Source organism: Papio anubis, chromosome 18, assembly GCF_008728515.1.
Source record: "Papio anubis isolate 15944 chromosome 18, Panubis1.0, whole genome shotgun sequence".
Classification (NCBI taxonomy): domain Eukaryota; kingdom Metazoa; phylum Chordata; class Mammalia; order Primates; family Cercopithecidae; genus Papio; species Papio anubis.
The window spans coordinates 33790031-33802090 of NC_044993.1; the positions used below are offsets into that span (position 1 = coordinate 33790031).

The window sequence follows — 12060 nt, forward strand, 5'->3', positions numbered from 1 at the left end:
GCTGAGATGAAAGAAAAGGCTTTGCCCAATTGTGGGGCTCAGTTGGTCCACCCCTCTTGGGATCATTCTGCTCTACCTTTGAAGTTCTTAGCTGCAGGTAGTGAAGGATACCTGACTATGAATCAGGTCAGTCACTGCCCCAAGGCCTCCCCAGGCAGGGTCTGCAGGTGTTGGAACAGAGCTAGCAAAGATTGCAATGCATTTCTTATCTTTCTGGCCTTGTTGGGGGTCAACACTCAGAATTCTTTCTGTGTCACTCAGATTGAATACTCTTTAATGGTAAAACCCTTGTTGGCCTTGGGCCAATCCTCCTGTAAACACAGCACTGTAGGGCAAGAAGCCCAAATACTACTTCCAAATAAGAACACCCTACATTTGCACAGTGCATTATAATTTGTCAGCTGTGTTCCCATTAGTTGTCTCACATGATCTTTACAAACGTATGAGTTAAACAGAACAGCAATTATTATTCTTATTTTAAAAATGGGGAAACTGAGGCCCAGAAGGTTTGGTGCTCTTTGATTGACTTGGAAGTAATTAGCTAAGACCTAAAATGTACCTCCTTCTGGAATGAAATCCATCAGGCTTTAGATTAAAATAAAAGCTAGTAGATCTAGTGCCAAACAAAACATCCAGTAATCAACTGGGTACTATGAGGGCAAATTTCATAGCAGTGCTGTCCAGCCACTTTCTAACAACTCTGGGACCTCAGCTTACAACTAAGCTCCTGAGTTCTATACTGTGTCCATCTAACAGGGCCACCAGAGAGTCTCATAGTTGGCTACTATTTAACTAACACCATTCCTTTCGATAATAAAAATGTTTATAGCTTTCTGGTCTTAAATGTAAAAATCATCTATCTTGTTTTATACTCCTAATATGTTTGTAATGCAAGGGCAGTTGTTACTATTGCCCCCATTTTGCTGATGCAGTAACTAAGGTCTGAAGAACTTTCATACCTTTAGCAATCAATGTTTGCTCTGGTGTTTACTCTGTGCTAGGCACTCTGCTTATTCAGAAAATAGAGCAGTGGACAAAGATGATCATGGTCCTGGCTCTCATGAAACTCACAGCTAAATGCGGGGTAGAGAGAAATAGATAAGTACATACTCCAGTTGATGATAAATACACATTGTGATGAGTGCCATGGACTTGAATGTGGGGCTATGAGTACAAATGGCCAGGGGAGTTTGCTGGTTAAATTGAGTTGGCCCAGCATGTAGGGTTGAAACTTGGGGTGCAGAGTGGTCCAGGCAGAGGCTTAGGCAATGTGAAGATCCTAAAGAAGGAAGTTACTTGGGACATCCAATGAGCTGAGAGAGAGCCAGTGTAAGCTGGGGCTCAGAGAACAAAAGGGCAAGTGATCCAAGGTGAGATTGTCAAGGTCTCCTCTTAGCCCAGCCACACAACTAGTTGGAGGCAAAATGGGGACTATTATTATATCCTCTCTGTTAGTCTTTGATATCTACGTTGCTTTTCTTTCCCTATTCCTCTCTTAATCTCTGTCCAAAGCTAACTGCCTTGATTTTCTAGGGCCACAGCTCCCACCTGCCTTATTGTTCCCGCTGGGCTTTCCATCTGGAATGCTTACCTCTGCATCTCCATAAGTCAAAAATCCTTCTTACCCTGTAGATTAGGGATTATAAATACAAATTTTCCAACAGGTGAGGTGAATGAATGACATGACCTAATATATTATCACGTGGTAAGGATATAGCATACTAGGACATGCATGTTCCCATTACACTCAAATCCAGTGCTGTGCAAAGAACTTCCTGTTTTTCATGGTGGAAATGTGAAGTGTTCTGTAGCGGAACTATCTAATACAGTAGTCACTAGTCATATGTGGCCAGTATGACTGAGGAATTAAAATTTTTATTTACTTAATTTTTGTTAATTTTAAACTTTTACAGCCCATATACGGCTAGTGGGCTACCATATTGGACAATGCAACTCTAGCCATTTACTTCCATTCTGGAATGTGGGTCCAATATTGCCAGATATTCCAGTTTTTCAAGAGAAACCATATATCTGAATTCTCACATTTGAAAACTTATGTTGGCAACAAATTCAAATTTTAAAGATAGGCTGTGAGTGACTTTTGCTTCTGGACAAATGGAGTAGTTACACATTCCCCTTTTCCTCCTAATAAGTACAACTAAAATCCTGGACAGTATTTATAACACAAGTATAAGAAGACTTTGAAAAGTGGAAAGAAGACAGACTTAGGATCTCAGGAATCAAGATTTAACATACTGGTGAGTTTCCTGGGCTTTCTTTTTATGTCATATATCCCAGACTTGGAATTGAAGAAGTCAACAAGCCAGAAACACCAATGGGCACAGAAAAGCTAAGCCCCAACAAAAGCATACTATCTCTGGCTGAAGTACCATGAAAGGGAAAGCCTAGCAACACAGAAAACTTTTAGATGGTAGCTATTATACTCCAACCAAATATTATTGAAAAAACTGTGGTCCCATCCCCAGCCATGTCAACAAAGGTCAAGTGGGGGGCTTTGAGTTCTACCCTCCATGAGGGTGTAATAAGGCATCCAACATCCTTATCAGGGTAGTGTCAGATCGAGCCAAGTTGAGAACTTGCATGACCAGCTCTTCCTCTTCCTCTTCCATCCAACCTTGTGTTGGTGAAGATCACTTGTGGAACTTTGTAGCATGGACTTTCATCTCCATCTGACAGTAATGAGGTTCTCTTTTCCTCCCTGCTAGGGTGGTGTAGGAGGAGGTCTGGTGGAGAGTCAGGACTTTCACTATCAGCCAGCAGTAATAAAACCATGCCACCCAAGTGTTAAGGGAGACCACCTGGGGAGCCAGAGCTCCTGCCACTGCCCGGAAGAAACAAGGAACTCTCCCCCCAACCTGCATAATCACTTTGGGTGTCAAGAAAGATTCAGTGAGAAATCTGGCCTTTTACCTCCATTTGCCAGTAACAAGCAAGTGCTGTTCCTCCCCCTGCTGACATGGCATTAAAGAAATGAAGTTAAAGCAAAAGGTTTAAATGAGATATGAAGTCTTATCACTTAATAAAAAATGTTCAAGATTCAATAAAAAAAATCACTTTTCTTACCAAGAGCCAGAAAGATCTCAGACTGAATGAAAAACAATCAATAGAGGCCAATGCTAAAATGACAGAGATATTAGAAACATCTGACAAAGATTTTTAAAGTGACCATGATAAAAATGCTTCAATGTGCAGTATAAACATGCTTGAAACAAACAAAAAAAATAGACAATCTCAGCAAAGAAATAGAAGATATAAAGAACTATATGAAAAATGGAAAGTAAAATAATTGAAGTAATAAACTTAGTGGCTAGGTTTAACAGAATAGAAGTGACAAAGGAAGGATCAGTGAACTGGAAGATAGAACAATAAAATAACTCATGTAAACAATACAGAGAAAATAGACTGAAAAAAAAAAATCTCAGTGACCTGTGGGACTACAATAAAACATCCAGCATTTATGTTCTCAGAATCCCAAAAGAACAGGAGAGACTGAAGATGACAAAGCACTGAAAGAAATAATGGCTGAAAACTTGCCAAATTTGGCAAGAGATATAAATCTACTGAGCCACAAACAGGATAAATCCAAAGAAATTCAGGTCAAGATTCATAATAATTGAACTTCTGAGAATTGAAGACAAAGTCCTGAAAGCCGCTAGAGAATGACATCTTACCTGAAGGGGAAAAACAAGCAAGCAAGCAAGCAAACAACATAACAGCAGATTTTTTTATCTTAAATCATGGGGGCCAGAAGAAAGCAGTACAGTTTTGTTTGTTTGTTTGTTTGTTTTCAAATGCTGAAAGAAAAGAACTGTCAACCCAGAATTCTATATCCAGTGAAAGTATCCTTCAGGAATGAATGGGGGAAATCAAGATATTCTCAAATGAAGGAAATGTAATAGAATTTATCACCAGCAGACTTACCCTAAAGAAATGGCTAAATGAAGTTCTCTAAATGGGAAGTAAATGGTAAAATAAGGAGCCTTGGAACATCAGGAAGAAAATATAAAAGCTAAAATACAGGTAAATACAATAGACTTTCCTTCTTTTCTTGAGTTTTCTGAATTATGTTTGACAGTTACACTAAAAATTATAAAACTGCATAATGTGGTTTTAAGTGTATGCAGAGAAAACATTTAAGATAATTGTATTTAAATGCGGGAAGGTAAGGGCTTGTTAAGGGAGGTAAGTTTTCTATACTTCACCCAAATTGGTCAAATGACACTATTAGAGTGTAACAAGCTATGTATATATAATGCAATACTTAAATTAACAATTAACAAGTAAAAAGATATACAAAAATACACTCAAAAAGCATAAATAAAAATGTAATTGTAATAAATGTTCAAGGAGGCAGGAAAGCAGGAATAAAGTTAGGCAAAAGAAAAGAAGGCAGAAAGAGAAAACAGAGAACCCAAAATAGAGAGAACAGAAAGCAGAAAGCAAAATGGCAGACCTAAGCCCTTCTGTACATGTAATTATATTAAATATAAATGGTTTATAATAGAGTAAAAGACAGAGATTGGCAGAGTGAATTGAAACACATATTGAAACTACTGTCTAACAACTCACTTCAAATATAATTATATAGGCAGTCGAAATTAAAAGAATGGAAAAAGATATATCATATAAATATTAATGAAAGGAAAGCAGGAGTGGCTATGTTAATATTAGATAAAATAAACTCCAGAGCAAAGAATATTACCAGAAACAGAAAGGCCATTATAGAGTCATAAAAGGGTCAGACCACCAATAAGTCATAGCAATCCTAAATACACATGCACTGAATAGCAGAGTTGCAAAATATGTGAAACAAAAACAGAATTGGAAAGAGGAATAGACAAATCCATAATTACATCTGGAGTTGTCAACATCACACTCTTCCAAATTTATAGAACAACTAGACAGAAAATGAACTAGGATATAGAAGAATTCAATGATACCATCAATCAGCAGAATCTAATCTAATATTTGCAGAACACACCATCCAACAACAGAATACACATTGTTTCCAAGTGCCCATAAGCACATACCAAGATAGGCTACATCCTGGGCCATGAAACAAATCTCAACTAATTTAAATGAAGTGAAATTATAGAAAGCATGTTCTCTGACCACAATGAAATCAAACTAAAAATTAATAATAGAAAAATAACAGGAAAGTCTCCAAACACTTTGGCACTGAAAAACAGACTTCTAAATAATTCATGGGTCAAAGAATAATTCTCAAGGGAAAGTTTAAAAATGTAATAAACTGTAGAAAATGAAAATGCAACATATGAAAATTTGTAGAACACAGCTGAAACAGTGCTGCAAAACAATTTGTAGCACTATATATATATATATACACACACATACTAGGAAAGATGGGGTGGCCATGGCTCACAACTGTAATCCCAGCACTTTGGGAGGCCGAGGCAGGTGGATCACCTGAGGTCAGGAGTTTGAGAACAACCTGGCCAACATGGCAAAACCCCATCTCTACTAAAATACAAAAATTAGCCGGGCGTGGTGGTGCATGCTTATAATCCCAGCTACTCGGGAGGCTGAAGCAGAATTGCTTGAGCTCGGGAGGTGAAATTTGCAGTGAGCTGAGATCACACCACTGCACTCCAGCCTGGGCAACAGAGTAAGACTCTGTCTCAAAAAAAAAAAAAAAAAAGAAGAAATACATATACACACACATGCACACACACACACCACACACACACACACACTAGGAAAGAGTAAAAGCTTAAAATCAATATTCTAAGCTCCCACTTCAGGAACCTAGAAAAAGAAGAGCAAAATAAACCCAAAGCAAACAGAAAGAAGGAAATGATAAAGACAAGGGATGAAATTAGTGGAATTAAAAATAGGAAAACAATAGAGAAAACAATTAAACAATAAACTGATTCTTTGCAAAAATCAATATAATCAACAAGCCTCTCCAAGAACTGATTGACTAACAAAGGAAAAAATAGAGAGAAGATACAAATTACCAATATCAAGAATAAAATATGATCTTAATACAGATCCTGCAGACATCAAAATGATAATACAAGAATACTATCTACAACTTTACACATTTAATGTTGAAAACTTATATAAAATGAGTTAATTCCTTGAAAAACATAAACTAATGCCATTCACCCAATATTAATTAAGTAATTTTAATAGTCCTCAATTAAGAAAACAGAATGCGGCAGGGCTTGGTGGCCTGTAATCCCAGGACTTTGGGAGGCCAAGGCGGGTGGATCACCTGAGGTCAGGAGTTCAAGACCACCCTGGTTAACGTGGCGAAACTCCGTCCCTACTAATAATACAAAAATCAGGCAGGCATGGTGGCATACGCCTGTAATCCCAGCTACTAGGCAGGCTGAGGCAGGAGAGTCTCCTGAACCCGGGAGGTGGAGGTTGCAGTGAGCCAAGGTCGTGCCACTACACTCCAGCCTGGGCGACAAAAAAAAAAAAAAAAAAAAGAAAAAGAAAAAGAAAAGAAAAGAAAAAAGAAAACTGAATGCTTAGTTTTAAAAACTCCGTCCAAAAAACATTTCCAGACTTAGATAGTTTCACTGGAGAACTTACCAAATGTTTAAAGAAAAATTAATACCAACACATCTCTTATAGACAATAGAAAAGGAGGGAACATTTTTATTTTATGAAGTTGGGATTAACTAGATAGCAAAACTAGACAGGCAATACACAAAAAGAAAACTACAGACTAATACCCCACATAAATTTAGATGCAAAAATCCTTAACAAAATATTAGCAGATAGAATTCAGATAGTATACACACACACACACACACACACGCATAGAGAGAGAGGAGAGGATTGTACATGATGGCCATGTGGGGTTTATTCTAGGGATGAAAGGCTGGTTCGATATTTGAAAGTCAACCAGTATAATCCAGTATATCAACTGGTTAAATAAGAAAAATTACAAAGTGATGTTAATGAATGCCTAAAAAGCGTTTGTCAAAATCCCGCTCCTATTCATTTCAAAAAATCTCATATAACTAGGAGTAGAGGGGTACTTCCTCAACTTGATAAAGAGAATATAGAAAAAAGTTACAGCTAAGATTATATTTAATGACAAAAGACTGAATTATTTCTCCCTAAGACTGGTAATGAAACAATAATTTCTGCTTTTACCACATTCAATATAGCGTAAATGCAATAAGGCAGAAAAAGGAAATAAAAGACAGACATATAAAAAAGGAAGAAATGTAAGTATTGTTAGTGGCAGATAACATGATTGTCTAGGTAGAAAATCCTAAGAAATATACAACAAACAAAACCCCTAGATCTAATAAGTTAGTTCAGCAAGGTCCCAAGATAAATGTTTGTTAGAAAATTAATTGTATTTTTATATTCTAGCAATGAACACATGGACATCAGAATTTAAAAAAATACTATTTACAATCACTCAAAAATAAAATACTTGCATGTAAATTGAAGAAACCACGTACAAAACTTGCATTCTGAACATTACTGTTGTTCAAAACACTGATGAAGGAGATCAAAGGCCTAACTAAATGGAGAAGGATACAGACTTATGAATTGGAAAACTCAGCATAGTAAAGACGTCATTTCTTTCCAAATTGATAGACGGGTTTGCTATGACCTGAGTTTGTCCCCATCAAAGCATATGTTGGAATTTGATCTTCAATGTGGTGGTATTGAGAGGTGGCGCCCAGTAGGAGGTGTTTGAATCATAGAAGCAGATCTCTCATTAATGGCTTGGTGCCATTCTCACAGTAGTGAGTTCTGGCTTGTGGGAGAGTGGATTTGTTCTCTTGGAATGGGTTAGTTCCCGTGAGAATGGGTAGTTATAAATACAGGATTCCCTGGGGTTTTCCTCTCTTTACATGTGCCCACTTCCCCTTCAACCTTTCACCATATTGTGATGCCACAGGAAAGCCCTCACCAGAAGCTGAGCAGGTTCTGGTGCCATGCTTTTATGCTTCCAAGCCTACATAATCATGAGCTAAATAAACCTCTTTTCTTTATAAATCACCCAGCCTGAAGTATTCTGTTACAGCAACACAAAATGTACTAGGACGAGGCTTAACAAAATTCCTATCAATATCTCGGCAGGATTTTTTTTGTAGATTTAGATAAGAGTATTTGAAAATGTATATGGAAAGGCAAAAGAACTATAAGAGCTAAAACCACTTTGAAAGAGAAGAATAAAATACAAGGAACCAGTCTACTCAATTTCAAAACTTATTATATAGCTACAGTAATTAAGATTGCATCTTAATTATGTTAGCAGACAGATAAACACATAGACCAATAGAACATAACAGAGAACACAGAAATAGAATCACAGAAATATGCCCAGCTGATTTTTGGCAAAGGTGCAAAAATGCTACTCAGTGGAGAAAAAAGATAGCCTTTCAACAAATGGTGCTGGAGCAATTGGATATCAATAGGGAAAACAGAAATGAAAAACCTTGATCTACGTCTCACATATTATACAAAAATTAACCTAAAATTATTCATGAACTTAAATGTAAAATGTCAAACTACAAAACTTACAAAAGAAATCGGAAAAAATCTTTAGGACCTAACGTTAGGCAAATAGTCTTTAAACAAAAGTATAATCTATGCAAAGAAACATTGATATATTGGACTTCATTAAAATTAAAAAACTTTTGTTCTGTGAGATTCTGTTATGACGATAAATAGACAAGCTACATACTGGGAGAAAATAATTGCAAACGTATATCCAACACAGAACTAGTATTAATAGGTAGAATATATAAAGAACTCTTGGCCGAGTGTGGTGACTCACGCCTGTAATCCTAGCACTTTGGAAGGCTGAGGTGGGTGGATCACTTGTGGTCAGGAATTTTGAGACTAGCCTGGGCAACATGGTTAAACCCTATGTCTACAAAAATACAATGTAGTGGCGCGCGCCTGTAGTCTCAGCTATTTGGGGGGCAGTGAGCCAAGATCGCGCCACTGCACCTTAGCCTGGGTGGCAAAGTGAGACCGTGTCTCAAAACAGAACAGAACAAAGAATATATAAATAACTCTCAAATATCAATATCAAAAAGTCAATCCAATTAGAAAATGCACAAAAAACACATACATTTTACTGAAAAGGACGTATATTAGTAGTTGGCAAATAAGCACATGCAAATATTTCAACATCATTAGCCATTAGACACATGCAAAATTAAAGCCAAAATTAGATATCACTACACCTATCAGAATGGCTAAAAATAAAAGTAGTGGCGTTACCTAACACTGTTCAGAATGTAGAGAAAGTGAATCATTCATTCACTGCAAGTGAGAATGTAAATTGGTATAACACTTTGGAAAACAGTTTGGCAATTTGTTAAAATACTAAACATGCAATTACCATACAACCCAGCAATTGCACTCCTGGGCATTTATCCCAGAGAAATGAAGCTTGTATTTACACAAAAACCTGTATATAAATGTTTATAGCAGTTTTATTCATAATAGCCCAAAACTGGAAACAACCTAGATGTTCTTCAAAGGGTGAATGATTAAACAAACTATAATACATCCATATCATGGTATACTATTCAGCAATAAAAAGGAGAGAACTGTTAATACATGCAACAACGTGGATGAATTTCCTGAGAATTATGCTGAGTGATAGCTAATCTCATTGTTTCACACTGTATGATTTCATTGATACAAAATCTTGAAATGACAAAATTATGGAAATGGAAAACAGATTAGTGGTTACTAGGGGTTAAAGATGGGATGAAGGCAGGAAATTGTAGCTGCAATAGGGAGCATAAGGGATTTCATGTTGTGATGATGGAAGTGTTGGCTCTTTTGACTGTATAGATTCTTATATCCTGGTTGTGATATTGTACTATCATTTTACAAGATGTTACCATTGAGAGAAATGAAGTAAATGGTACATAGGATTTCTTTGTATTATTTCTTACAACTGCATGTGAATCTGTAATTACCTCAAAATAAAATGATTAAAGAAATACATTGTGAAGGTCAAATAAAGATATATTTGCTGGCCAAAAATGACCACTGTTTTAAACATGACTTATTTCTTAAAGAATATTTCAAATGCTGCTTCCTTTATTAAGTATTTTCTGGTTCCTCCATTTACAGGTGATCTCTCTTTCTCTTGGTTGTTTGGAGTAGGCTGTGATTCTTTAATGGCACCTACATTTTTTCCCAGTTGCATTCCCATACATGTATAGTTTCACATGTATATATGAGTCATATCACCCTCGTTGCTGTGAGTTTCTACTGTTTTTCATTTGTTGAAATTCCATTTGGGTAATTTTTCATATCTGCTTTGTCTCTTTTTTCTCATGTTATTGATTCCTTTTTGTTTCTTCAATAATGTAAAAGACACACATTTTATTGTCACTTGTGTAGTTCAGTTAGTTAAAGTTTTCTTGGTGTCTATTTCTATAGTTTATTATATCTTTTTCTCAAGATCATTTTTTCCTGTACTGTACAGTTTTGCATTGTGAGTTTATTTTAATGAGGCTTTCCCTGTAGGAATCTTATGAGGTCTATTTTGAGAGTGTTTCCTCTTAATGGAGTGATTTTATATTAATTTCTTCCCAAGACCTCAGGAGAAGTATTTGCTGAGGACCATTTGTAATGCTGATTTCTTGACTTGGAAATTCATGTACTGTATAGTTAGTATAAATGTGGACCTCAAACCAGTGTACTTAGGCATTCTCATAAAGCCTAGGTTGATCTTTAATGCTTCTATATCTTTTTTCTCTTTTCAATTATTTGCAAATTTTTTACTATTATCTTTTTAGATACTATTTACTCCTATTTATTGTTTTTAGTATTTTTGAGTGTATATTGTATGAAGTTTTCTTAGTTTTCTTTCTGACATTACAATATACATATTCCATATCATCATCTAGTATTGATATTTTATCAGTTCTAGTGAAGTGTGAAAACCTTACTTCCCTTTGTCTTCCCCAGTTTTAAATATTATTGTTTTAAGTATCAGAAGGAGTTATAATTTTTGTTTCAATCATCAAATATTATTTCTAAAAGTCGTGAGAAGTGTAGTCTATTGTATGTGCCCATATTTTTATTGTTCTCTCTTCTTTCTGAAAGCTTCAAGTTTCCTTCTTTTACCATTTTCTCTCTATATGTTAAACTTCCTTTACCCTTTCTTAAAAGAAGTGCTTCTAGTGACAATTTCTTTTAGTTTTCTTTCATTTGAGAATGTCTTTTTTTTTTTTTAAATTTCTGAAGGATAGTTTTGCTCGCTATGGAATTTATGGTTGGCAATTCCTTTCTTTCAGCACTTGACAAATATTATGCCACTTCCCCTGGCCCCCATGGTTTCAACTGAGAAATCTGCTATCATTCAAATTGTTTTCCCCCATAATTAAACTAATGTTTTTCTATGGCTGCTTTCAAGATTTTGTCTTCATTTTTAATTTTCAAAAATTTAATCACATTGTGACTTGGCCTGGATGCTCTTTGATTTATTAAATTTGAGGTTAACTCACCTTTTTGAATTTGTAGACTTATGTTTTTCATCAAATTTTGAAAGTTTTAAAAAATCAATTATTTCTTTAATGTATTCGTCAGCTCCACTCTTTCTTTTTGCTTCTAAGTCTCCAATAATACCAATGTTATTGTTCCACAGGTCTTGCAGGCCCTGTTTTTTTTCCTGTTTAACAGGAAAAAAATTAAATAATTTTTGAAAATTATTTTCTCTCTGTTGTTTAGAATGGTTGAATTTTATTGATCTGTCCTCCAGGTCACTCATTCTACTTTCTGTCATTTCCATTCTACTATTGAACACATCCAACATGTTTTTAATTTCTATTATTATATTTTTTAGTTATATAATTTCCACGTGGTTCTTTTTTATAGTTTATATTTCTTTGTAGAGAGATTCTAATTTTTCCATTTGTTTCCAAATAATTTATAATTTCTTATTAAAGCTTTTTTTCTTTTCTTTTTTTTTTTTTTTTTTTTTGAGACGGAGTCTCGCTCTGTCACCCAGGCTGGAGTGCAGTGGCATGATCTTGGCTCACTGCAAGCTCTGCCTCCTGGGTTCAC

The 12060-nt window shown here is 35.6% G+C and overlaps 1 long non-coding RNA gene across 2 annotated transcripts in view; it reads left to right on the forward strand.

Moving 5' to 3' along the window:
• Positions 1 to 12060, forward strand: part of LOC110742084 — a 241127-nt gene that overhangs the window by 147401 nt on the left and 81666 nt on the right. The gene's annotated exons all lie outside the window — the stretch shown is intronic.